This window comes from Muntiacus reevesi, chromosome 20 (assembly GCF_963930625.1).
Source record: "Muntiacus reevesi chromosome 20, mMunRee1.1, whole genome shotgun sequence".
Taxonomy (NCBI): domain Eukaryota; kingdom Metazoa; phylum Chordata; class Mammalia; order Artiodactyla; family Cervidae; genus Muntiacus; species Muntiacus reevesi.
This window is the reverse complement of record NC_089268.1, coordinates 23713577-23725008: the sequence shown is the minus strand read 5'-3', so window position 1 is coordinate 23725008 and position 11432 is coordinate 23713577.

Genomic DNA, 11432 nt, shown 5'->3' with positions numbered 1-11432 from the left:
GATCTCTAATCTTTCCCATTCTGTTGTTTTCCTCTGTTTCTTTGCATTGATCACTGAAGAAGGCTTTCTTATCTCTCCTGGCTATTCTTTGGAAGTCTGCATTCAAATGGGAATATCTTTCTTTTTCTCCTTTGCTTTTCACTTTTCTTTTCACAGCTATTTGTAAAACCTTCTCAGACAACCATTTTGCCTTTTTGCATTTCTTTTCCATGGGGATGCTCTTGATCCCTGTCTCCTGTACAGTGTCACGAACCTCCATCCATAGTTCTTCAGGCACTCTGTCTATCAGATCTAATCCCTTGAATCTATTTGTCACTTCCACTGTATAGTCGTAAGGGATTTGATTTAGGTCATACCTGAATGGTCTAGTGGTTTTCCTTACTTTCTTCAGTTTAAGTCTGAATTTGGCAATAAGGAGTTCATGATCTGACCCACAGTCAGCTCCCGGTTTTGTTCTTGCTGACTGCATAGAGCTTCTCCATCTTTGGCTGCAAAGAATATAATCAACCTGATTTCGGTGTCGACCATCTGGTGATGTCCATGTAGAGTCTTCTCTTGTGTTGTTGGAAGAGGGTGTTTGCTATGACCAGTGGATTCTCTTGGCAAAACTCTATTAGCCTTTGCCCTGCTTCATTCCGCACTCCAAGGCCAAATTTGCTTGTTACTCCAGGTGTTTCTTGACTTCTTACTTTTGCATTCCAGTCCCCTATAATGAGAAGGACATCTTTTTTGAGTGTTAGTTCTGAAAGGTCTCGTAGGTCTTCATGGAACCATTCAACTTCAGCTTCTTCAGCATTACTGGTTGGGGCATAGGCTTGGATTACCTTGACATTGAATGGTTTGCCTTGGAAACGAACAGAGATCATTCTGTCGTTTTTGAGATTGCATCCAAGTACTGCATTTCAGACTCTTTTGTTGACCATGATGGCTACTCCATTTCTTCTAAGGGACTCCTGCCCACAGTAGTAGATATAATGGTCATCTGAGTTAAATTCACCCATTCCAGTCCATTTTAGTTCTCTGATTGCTAGAATGTTGACATTCACCCTTGCCATCTCCTGTTTGACCACTTCCAATTTGCCTTGATTCATGGACCTAACATTCCAGGGTCCTATGCAATATTGCTCTTTACAGCATCGGACCTTGCTTCTATCACCAGTCCCATCCGCAACTGGGTATTGTTTTTGTTTTGGCTCCATCCCTTCATTCTTTCTGGAGTTATTTCCCCACTGATCTCCAGTAGCATAATGGGCACCTACCGACCTGGGGAGTTTCTCTTTCAGTATCCTATCATTTTGCCTTCTCATACTGTTTATGGGGTTCTCACGGCAAGAGTACTGAAGTGGTTTGCCATTCCCTTCTCCAGTGGGCCACATTCTGTCAGACCGCTCCACCATGACCCGACCGTCTTGGGTGGCCCCACACGGCATGGCTTAGTTTCATTGAGTTAGACAAGACTGAGTTCCTGTGATCAGATTGGCTAGTTTTCTGTGATTATGGTTTTAGTGTGTCTGCCCTCTGATGCCTCTCGCAACACTTGGGGTCTTACTTGGGTTTCTCTTATCTTGGACATGGGCTTCTTCACGGCTGCTCCAGCAAAGCACAGCCAGTGCTCCTTACCTTGGACGAGGGGTATCTCCTCACGGCCATCCCTCCTGACCTTGAACGTGGAGTAGCTGCTCTTGGCCCTTCTGCGCCCGGCAGCAGCCGCTCTTTGGAGGTGGGGTTGCTCCTCTCGGCCACCACCCCTGACCTCGGACGTGGGGAAGCTCCTCTGCGCCGCTCCTGAGCTGCTGCAGCCTGGCGCTCTGGGTCGCTACCCCGACCTCGGACGTGGGGATGCTCCTCACGGCCACGCTTCTGCACGGTACCTAATCATAATTCCTGAATTCCTAATGGTTTTCAGTGTACCATATTTACCTGACAGAAAATGTTTTTCCTATAAAATACTTTGAATATTTTGCCAAAGAATGCTCTTGCCAACTTGCTCTTCTTATGCAATGCATGAGTTGTTTCAAAGAGTGTTCCATTTGTTCAGTCTCTCAGTTGTGACCAACTCTTTGTGACCTCATGGAAGGCTCCCCCGTCCATGGGGATTCTCCAGGCAAGAATACTGGAGTGGGTTGCCAGGCCCTGCTCCAGGGGATCTTCCCAACTCAGGGATCAAACCCAATTCTCCCGTATTTCAGGTGGATTCTTTACTGGCTAAGCTACCTGGGAAACCCAAGAACACTGGAGTGGGTAGACTCTCCCTTCTCCAGGAGATCTTCCCAACCCAGGAGTTGAACTGGAGTCTCATACATTGCAGGCAGATTCTCTTCCAGTTGAGGTACCAGGGAAGTCCATGTTAGCAACCCCAAAAAGCTTAAAGAGTCAAGGAATTGATTCTTTCCTAGATCCTCTAGAAAAAGCACAACCTACTGACAATTTGATGTCAGTGCGGTAATATGCATTTTGGACTTCTTGTCTTAGAAACTATGAGGTCATAAATTTCTGCTGTTTTAAGCCACAAAGTCTGTAGTAATTTATTAGTGAAAACTAATACAACTGTTATCCTTACTTCATAGTTGAGAGTTACAACCAGAGAGACAAGACAAATAATACATGCATTTTAGAGGAAAAATTCATATATATTCTGTAATTTGAGTGGAGATATTTCTCTATTATGTTTTAGGCTTGCAACAAGATCCATTTCCTAGGTTACAAAGGCAAACTAGAAGTGTTATCATGGATATTTAGAATGGCAGATGGAAAAGAAAGGATACCATTTATAATGACATCCAAAAGGATAAAACATGGGCATAATATTAGCAATAAACAGTCAAATGTTTCACTAGAAACAAATCAATGGAAAGACACAACATGGTCTTGTATAGGAAATCTCAATAGCACAAGTCTACCAATATTTCCATAGTTAATTTATACTTCAAATGTGATCTCAATAAACATGCCAAGAGTTTTCCCTCCTACCAGGAAAAAAAGTTTACTTAAAAGTTTATATATTACAAAAGAATTTTTATACTGCTGACAGAAAATTACCAAATGAGTTAAATTAATAATAAATATCAATTTAAATTTTGCTTGTACTTCTTTTTAAAAGATATGGTATCAAAAGATATTGTGACTTTTAGTGGTTATAGAAGACAACATAATTCACCACACTATCTTTTGTCATGTATATATATCAATCACTAAAATAAAAACTTATCACTATTTGAATGGATAGAACAAATTCTTCAAGCATCATTAAATGATCAAGCATATGGGAATACACAGAAGATACTAGTGATAACTATAAAAGTTTCAGGTTATAGAAATCAACTGCTAGGAGTTAAACTTGTACTACAAATACAAAAGTTGAGAGTAAAATGAACTTTTTAGTGATAAATGTATCTTGGAATGTTGACTGAGGTGGGAAAGATGCATGAGAACAGAAAGTAGCAATTATTAAAGCATTCTTGTCACTTGTGAAATTCAAAGCATTTTCATTGACGAGGATATCCAGCCTGCCTTGTTAGGTAAAAATTTATTAATGCAATAATAAATTTACATTAATTTATAAATGTAAATTTATAAATTTACACACGGTCCTAGGGAGAATACCAATACAAACACCTGTACAAGTTGGTTGTACAGGCAGTCATCTTGTTTGAAAAATATTGTGAAGATTCTCAGAAAAGCATCACCAAAAAGTTCATTTGAAAATTATTTGCCTTTAATTTCTAATTTTTTTCTTGCTTTCTTTATTTGTAATCACCATGCTGTGTATTTTCCAAAGGTAAAATATGTCATCCCCGTAAATCATACCACTCATCTTTTAACTACTTGCAAAATTCTCAATGTATTAACTTCCTCCTCAGGTAACAAAAGATATATTTCCCTTCCTCATACTTTTTAGATAACAATGAAGATTTTAATCTCTACCCATAAGTTGCATAGATACACAAATATTTATGATGACTTTGGTGTTTGAAGATACCACCTTGCATGACAGCAATTTCTGCATATCTAACCATTTGCTGCAAATCTAATTCCCAGGTGGCGCCAGTGGTAAAGAATCTGCCTGCAATGCAGGAGACCTGAGTTTGATCCCTGGGCTGGGGAGATCCCTCCCCTGCAGAAGGAAATGGCAACCCACTCCAGTATTCTTGCCTGGAGAATCCCATGGACAGAGGAGCCTGGCGGGTTATAATCCATGGGGTCTCAAAGAGTTGGACACGACTGAGCACCTGAGCACTACCTAATTCTAATGAGTGCTATATCCATACTCAGATCATGGACACAGTTCCAACATACAGGTCAAAACTTACAGAGTGATCAAAGTAGTTTTCACTTGTCAGAAATTAGGACTTCAGAGACTTCCCTGGTGGTCCAGTGGTTAGGACTTTGCCTTCCAATGCAGGGGGTGCAGATATCATCCCTGGTGAAGGAGCTAAGATCCCACGTGCCTCATGCCCAAGAACCAAAACAAAAACTGAAGCAATATTGTAATAAATTCAATAAAAACTTTAAAAATGGTCCACATTAAAAAAATATGTTTTAGAAAAAAAAGGAATGAGAACTTCAGTTGAATATTGCCCTTTAGATTCTTTAATTTCTAAGACTTCATTATTTCTAGCAATGATTGAGTGCTCAGATTTTAAAACTTTGGTCTAGAGCATTGAGCATAAACATAACTCTAATTTTAAAACTGATGGGGTCATGCATAGTTCTATACAACATAAGTAACATCCAGTTCAATTAAACTTAATATCTTATATATAAAAACAAAATTGTCATAGATTGCTTGATTAAATCCAATAAACATATAAACTGAATTATTAAACATCACAAATAAGCCTAGAAATATGGTGTTTCTACTAGTTTAAAATATATTGAAATTAATTAATGATGTACACAGTTTCAATCCCTGGGACAGGGAGATTCCCTGGAGGAGGAAATGGCAACCCTCTCTAGTATTCTTGTCTGGAAAAAATCCCATAGACAGAGGATCCTGGTGTGCCACAGTCCATGGGGTCACAAAGAGTAGGACATGACTGAGCAACTAAACACATAGGTAATGTCATATTTTGTCATAAGAAAGTCAAGCAGGGGTAGCAAGTTTTCTATAGAAATAGACGCATTTTTCCAGGGGAAATTAAAATATAAAATCCAAGTTGTTTTGCTTTGGTCTGTCTGTTACCTTGACTGTGGTGATGGTACCACAAATGTTTGCATCTGTCCAAACTCATCAGATCCTATATATTAAATATGTGCCATGCTTTGTATCAATTATACCCCAATAAAGCTAGTTTTTAAAAATCCAAAACTAGATTTGGTGGCTATGTTAGTGCTCAAAAACTTGTCCATTCTTTAATGACAACTCATCTTCAACTTTCTTCATGTATGTATGTGTTATTTACCCACAACATGTGCCTCTTTTCTTGAATTCTTAACAACCATTACAATGAGCACCACACATATTGTCACCAATCATGTGCACTAAATTATTGTTTCATATTTTTCAAATACCAGTCTTTTCTCTTCCACAACCCAGGGACAACTTTCACACTCCTCATAGCACTTAGTTCTATATATTGGATATGTTGTATGTACTGAATGAATAATCATTGAGTAACTGATTCATTTTTCTAGCAGCTCTATTCTTTAGAACAGTGGTTCTCAACCTTATCTTCAATTCTAACAATCTGGGGAGATTTAAAAAGTGACCCTATTCAGGATATATCCAGATCAATTAAATCATGACCTCTGTGGGTAGATCCCAAGAATCATTATTTTCCAAGACAAAATTTTAGGCTATTTTTTTTTTAAACCACAACAATAAATTCCAATATGTACGCAATCTTTAGGGGAACAGTGGTGTGCCCTAAGAATATTATTTCAAGTTGCAGTATTCTTAATGTTCAGAAGCCACAGAAAAACAGATTCAGGTACAAGGGATTGTAGGTCCTCATTTCATTCCTTAAAAACTTCTTTGGCACTGTACTTAAGCCACCCAAAAGAAAAATACAATTAAGAAATTAAGTAAGCAAAAATCATAATATGTTCAGATGAGGTTCTCTTTCACTTTGTGAATCTCCAGTTTGTTATTTCAATTGTGACATCTGAATTTTGCATATTCTTATGTTAACTATTCTGCTTCTGCTCCTTGCCAAGAACTCACTTAAACCAGATTCTTAAGACCCAGTGTTTATGGGTCTACTACTGTATCTGAACAATAATCTCTAGAAATACCCAAATACCCAAACTAGTTTCCTATTTTGGACACTGAAGGAAGATTAATAATATTAAGTTTCTAGGGTTTTTTTCCTCCTATACCTGAAAGGCAGAATTTCAAGGAGCATGTAACAGCCATTAATACTAGATACATTTGAGTCATGAGTTTCTGATTCTTTAAAATTTGTTCTGAACTGCCTGAGAACTATTATTTTTTTAAGAGAGCAAACTCATTTTAAAAATCATTCAGTGGTAGATGATTATCAAAATGCCTATCTTCTTATCATCTTCCAAATAGGTCATGTATTAACTATGTTAACTTTGCAGTGAGGAGGGACAGGGCAGGGAGAAAGGCTGATTCTGTTTTATAAAATAAATAAGTAATATAAAAGAGACTGTAAGAAATTACCCCAAATATTTACTATTTTTATTTATGAGTGGTAAGATCTTAAATGATTTTTTAAGTAATGTTCTTTCAAATATATTTTCAGAGTGTGTACTATGTGATCATAATTATAACCATGAAGTTAATTTCTGGCTTTATCATAGGAGTTTGAGCAAGGAGCACTCAACTGGGGGGAATTTGTTTCCTTCTCTTCTACCAGTCTTACTTTTTTCTTAGAAAATGTTCAACAAAACAGTAATATTTATTAAAGCCCTATTATGTAACTACAATTTTAAGAATTGACTTACCAGACTCAGTCCCTACTATGAAAAATGTCTAGTTGTCTTGTGAAAATCTTGTCTGGTATATATATTTTTCATTTGTTGTCACTGAATTTTAAAATACCAAATATAAAGCTTGTTTAACAAAATATAGCAATTCCTCTCCCCAGTTGTGAATACCTTTTTACTAACTTCCCTTCTGCAGAGTTGCCTGTTCAGTAAAATACCAGGAAATACAAGCAAAGACACAGATAATACAGGTATTAAGACACGTAAGTGTATAATCCTTAAGCTAATTATTAGTTTTAGGAACCTTATAATGATAAATAAAAATTTCATCATACTTCAAGTACATTTTACAAAATCAAAAATCTAGTGCTGACTAGGTCTTTTAGCACCATTTTCTATAACCTCACTGCTTTACATGTTTCTAATTGCTAGTAATTAATTGCTAGTTATTAATTGCTAGTTTCTAATTGCTAGTATTCTAATACACTTAGTACATGCTAAATATTGTTATAAAGTGCTTTCCATGCATTAAATATATTTAATCCTCACAATAGTAAACATTATTTTTATCTTTGTTTTATAGATAAGGAAATTGAGAACTGGATTAAACAGAAACTAGTAAAATTCAGTTACCTAGCAAGTAAATACTGTTGCTGCTGCGTAATCATTAATTCATGTCCAGCTCTTTGTGACCCTATGGAAATACACATTTAGATAATGAAAGAAAGGGAGACAGAACCTTGTTTTCCCTTTTCCTAAAACAGAGACTCCCAGAATTTTAGGACTGGGAAGGGTTTTTAGGTTATTTAGCGTGCCATCTTATTTTTCAGATGAGATCATTGAATTACAGAGAGGATAAATGCTTTTACCGTTCTTCACATCACCTACATGTACACAGGCACTAGTTATAACAATGCAAATATTGCCCCATACAGTGGCAGATGCTGTTGAGAGATCTCGCACCACTTCTGTCCCAGAGGCATGCTCTGCTCTCTAGCTGCTGCAGGTGTTGACTGCTGTATCCATAGCCACTCTTCTCAAGAGGATTGCCTGTGATCTGTGGGATTCAGCTTGCTGGGAAGTCTCATCATCTCATCAGTGCTAATGACTGCCTGATTCATGGTTAGAGAAGGGTTGTCTGGAACCCCACCCCTGTTGATCGGGAAAAGCTGGACTTTACCGGAGACCACAGTTTTTCTTAGCTCTTTGCCCTTCCCAGAAGTCCTTCCTTCACAGCTTTTCCCTGACGGGCACTTCCTTAATGATCCACGTGCAATAAATAATCTCTAGCTCAGCTTCTGTTTTTAAGGAACCTGACCCAAGACACATGTATATATATAGGTATGCCTGTATGTAAATGGCTCACACACTGAAGGAAAGAATACATAATTAACTTAAAATTCACATATTTTGCTCACATAGTTAAGTATATGATTACAAGAAACTGGAGAAGATGCGACATATATATATGTGTGAGTATATATATATATATATATATACATATAATGGATAATATATGGAATATTATCCAGTCATAAGAAAAGACATCCTTTTGTATGTGACCACATGGATAGATCTTGATCACATCATGCTAAATCAGACAAAGAAAAACAAGCTTCTATGATATCACATGTGGAATCTAAAAAACCAAACCTATGAAAACAGACAGTGAAATAGAGGTTACCAGGGGATAGAAGGTGAAAAGATAAGATAGATGTTGTTCTTAATGGTACAAACTTACAATGAGTAGTAAATAAGCCCTGGAGTTCTGTACAGAGTATACAGAATACAGACAATATTATATTATAATCATCAAATTTGCCAAAAGACTAGAGCTTAATTATTCCAACCACTAAAAAGAAAATATAATTATGTAACATAATCACTGTACAATAGCAGTCATATTCAATATTACAATATACAAATCAAGTCAGATTAACATGCTGTACACCTTAAATTTACACAATCACATATCAAATATATCTTAATTAAAAAAGAAGAAATTGCTGAATTAACTGTAGGGACTAAGGAAATGAGAAAACAATGCCAATAAATTGGCACTCAAACCCTCCTTTCCCTGGAAATTAATGTCTCTAAATTAACTTATTATATTGAAGAATAATTCAACAAAACAACTCATTAATAAACATACAACTTATTTATGAGATCTTAGTTAAATTAATGCTAATTCTAAACTGCATCTAGGGCTATGCCCCTCAGTTTCTTTGTGACGATACAGAGATGATCAATCATTCTATTGAAGGTCACCCTGACAGTTTCTAATAGAACAAGTCCTTGAACACTTGGACTTCTGATTAAATTATACTGATTCTTTCCTATGACCTAAAAGAGGAAATAAAGATATTATAAACACTCCAGCATTAGCAATTCAATCCAGCAAAATTGATTTATAGAAACAGTGTATGTATTCAGCAAATACTAGGCCTTGCAGAATAATAAAAATGTTAGCTCCAGGTACTGAGTATTATATGCCAGGTATTGTAAGATTTGTGTACATTATACTTTTCAATCACCAAAGCAAGCCTATGTTATTAAAATCTGTATTTTACAGAAGAGAAATCTGAAGCTCAGGGGCATTTCGCAAACCTGACAGTTCCCAAAGACTATGCTCTTAACAGTAAACTATAGGCATTTGGCAATTAGGAATTATAAGTCATAGAAAGCTGGGCCATGAGAGATCAGCTATATTACAAGGATGCTGTTTACCTTTGTAGTAACTAGTTAGTTTTGGGTGATCAGCACAAAAATGCCCCCAAAAGGCATCATCCAGTTCCTACTGTGTCTGAGAGGAGGAGTGGTTAGGGAAGGAGGAAGCTGTGTTTATTTATTCATATTATAGCCAAATTGGCTATATTGGTCTTATAGTCAACCTACTTAGGGTGTACTGGTCCAAACCCAAGAAGAGAAGATAATTTTAAGAAGAAAAACAACATTCCCTAAACATCGCTTTTTAAAAGCGATGGTCACTGAAATACTGTTACAAGTTCCATTAGAGTAGTTGGAACTGGTTAAACTATATACAAAGAAACAAGTGATTTGCCCTTTTGACATAAAGCTAGCTAGGTGGGTCACTGGTAAAGAACCTGCCTGCCAACTCAGGAGCCAGGAGACACAGGTCTGATCCCTGAGTAGGGGAAATCCCTTAGAGGAGGAAATGGCAACTGACTCCAGTATTCTTGCGTGGAAAATCCCATGGACAGAGGAGCTTGGAGTCTACAGTCCATAGCGTCCCAAAGAGGCAAACCAGACTGAGCAGCTGAGCACACAGTATATACACACTTAGATACACAAATAAGAATAAGCTGGCAGATATTTATTGATAAAACTGATAGGGACAGGTCACAAAAGACCAACAATGACCATGCTGGATATAAACCCAGAAAAAGAAAAATTATGAGGGGTGCGGGAGCAAAGATGGTCACAAACAACCATTTTGGAAGATCAAGGTCGTTCTGTCATTCCGATATATGTGCATGGTATTCCATGATTCAAAGGATCCAGATACTTTTTTGTACTTACGTCGCTTAACAATGGGATACTAATGTTTGACAAGTAAGGTACCTTCCTACTAATTGTGTACCCAGTGATCATTTAGATTGTTGACTGAGAAAAGACGCACAACAAGAGATCTGTGAGTTCAGTTTTATTGGAGGACTTATGAGGACTGTAGCTCAGGATACAGCCTCTCAGACAACTCTAAGGAACTGTTCCAAAGAGATAAAGAGGTGGGAGGGGGGTCAGTATATATACATGATTTGGTGAAGAAGGGATACATGCAATCAAGCACACATCTCAGCAGAAAGTTGCTGCTAGCCAGAAGGAGCAGAAGTCTCCACTAATTATTTCAGGGCCTTTCTAGATATGAGAAGACGCAAAAATATGGGCTTATAAAATTTTCCCCTGAAAATATCTATCTGAAGGCCTGTTCTGTCAGCTTCACTAGAGCACAAAGGGCCTCATTCCTGATCTCCACCCTGAACTCCTTTCAGGATGTGTGGAAGGTCAGTGACTGCAGTAGCTTGTGACTTCACCCTTGCAGAACTAGATGGTGAGGGACATTTCTTTGTTCCTGTCAAGCCAGGTCTACAAATACAAAATAAGAAAAATTATATTAAGCGTTAATGAGTCAAAGCAGAGCTCCATTTCTTGTACCATTTTCTATCCACTTCTTAGGCTCACCCGGTGGCTCAGTGGTACAGAATCTGTCTGCCAATGCAGGAGATGCAGGTTTGATCTCCCTGGGTCAGGAAGAGCCCTTGGAGAAGGAAATGGCAACCCCACTCCAGTAGTCTTGACTAGGAAATCCCATGGACATAGGAGCCCGGCGGGCTGTAGTCCATGGAGTTGCAAAAGGGTTGGACATGACTTAAAAACTAGACAACAAAATTCCACTTCTTAGGGTAATCTCTCACAGAAATATCTATATCTTAGTTAGTCAAACCATCTGTCACAAAAATAAAGTGCAGTCCCATAGGTTAAAGCGTTAGGGGCAACTTTTCCAGACATAGAGGGAAAGAAGC